This window comes from Chaetura pelagica, unplaced genomic scaffold, assembly GCF_000747805.2.
Source record: "Chaetura pelagica isolate M959 unplaced genomic scaffold, ChaPel_1.0 scaffold171, whole genome shotgun sequence".
In the NCBI taxonomy this organism is placed as follows: Eukaryota; Metazoa; Chordata; class Aves; order Apodiformes; family Apodidae; genus Chaetura; species Chaetura pelagica.
Window position 1 is genome coordinate 1,428,659 of NW_009952066.1, and position 1,708 is coordinate 1,430,366.

The window sequence follows — 1,708 nt, forward strand, 5'->3', positions numbered from 1 at the left end:
TTAAAAAAAAATTAGATTTAAAATAAATATTAGTTAAATATTAAAGAGAAGAAGTAATTTTTAAACAGCCTGTGTGTTCCTCAGTGACCCAACCAGGTATGTTTAAATAAGACACTGCTGGAAATTTTCGATTTTTACCATCCTAGGTATTTTTTAAAACGTTTTTTTGTACAGGGCAAGCAGATGTATTTTTCTGCTCTCTTAAGAGATATTAATTTTAGCAGGTTTCCTCAAGTTAGTGGTGTGGAAGAAAGAAAGAAGCCGGAGAAGGAGGTGGTGGCTGCAGGACTAGGGTGATTTCCAGGAGCAGAGATCCTGGTTGCTGCCTGCTGGGCTGGTGCCACATCCAGCCACCTCCAGAGAAGCTGCCATCTTTTCTGTGTGCCAGGCTTGGAAAGCCCATGTCCTTGTGGTGTAGAGACAAAGCCTTTGCATGAGGAGGAGGATGTGGTTGCTGTATTTCAGCCTCTGCACATCCCTGAGATGTGCCCACCAGGCTGGGGGTGAAGACCGAGGGGCCACCAGCTCTCCTTGCAACGCAGGAGACATGTGGAGGAGAAGTTAATGAAGAACCTTCCGTGCAGCATGTGTTGGATGAGGAGAAGCTTTCATGGAAGGTCCTTCATGTCCTGGGCAGGGTGAGAGGCTTGGATCGAGGGACAGAGCGTGAGGGTGCTTCCTGGGGTGCAATAACAGACCAAGAGGGAAAAATGGGATTCAAATGTTTGGGTTGAAGCAACAACAGTAGCACCATCCTCTGCAGCTGAGGGGTGAACATTTTTGGGTCAAAACCTAAGGGAACATGACTCTCAAGAAAGCAACTTCCAGTCCACATACGAGGAGGTGATGAGTGGTGGAAAAAAATCTCATCTTTGGTGGCAACAAAATTCCAAGTCCTGTTGAGCTGTGAGGGAAACAAGAGGGTGCCAGACATGCTGGGAGCATTTTGACATCTACAGGATGGAGGCCTGAAGGCGGGTGAGCTTGCGGCATTGGGAAATTCTGGGTATGGCCTCTCTCCTTCTCCTGAGAGGCTACCCCTCCAGGAGCTTCCCTACCAAATCCAGCTGTCCTGAAAACCCCTCCCTCACCCCATGTGCTGAGGGGAAAGAATGATGCTGAGGCCAACCAGCCCTTGCCCTGGGTGGCTGGTGGTAGCTGAGAGTGAGAAGCTGAGAGAGAGGAACCCTGAGCTGATGATCCTTAATGTGCCCTGTAGCCGTGTCACTGATTTTATGGAGTTATCCCGAGATTCTCCCTTTCTGAGCTTTTTGTTACTCCAAAGGAGCAAAAAGCTCCATGGAGATGAGTGAGGTTGATGAGTTTGACCTAAGTCAAACCCAGGATGCACCTACCTCATGAGCCCTTGTCAGCCCCAACCCGAGGGGTGATTTGGGGTGAGTATAACACAGAGTGTACCCCCCACCTCGGGGAGAAGCCGGGCGTGCCGGAGCCATTTCGGGGGAAATCCCCGTCCTGGGGGGGGTGTGTGTGCAGCAGCACCCGCATGGACACAGCCGAGGTGCCCCCGGGGTGTCATCCCCGCTGCCGCCCCCTCGTCCCCGCGCGTCCCGGGGGCAGCCGGCGACAGAGGGCGCCCCGGCACCGCTGTTAGGGCGCGACAGGGGGCGTGGGGGGGCCCGGCGCCCCGCGGGCACGGGCACCGCACCCCCCCTCCCTTTTGCGGGGCATCCTCCATCCGGGCGGG

The 1,708-nt window shown here is 53.5% G+C and overlaps 1 protein-coding gene across 1 annotated transcript in view; it reads left to right on the forward strand.

Moving 5' to 3' along the window:
- The window catches only part of FOXA2 (forkhead box A2), a 6,240-nt gene that overhangs the window by 517 nt on the left and 4,015 nt on the right, over positions 1 to 1,708 (forward strand). The window lies entirely within an intron of this gene.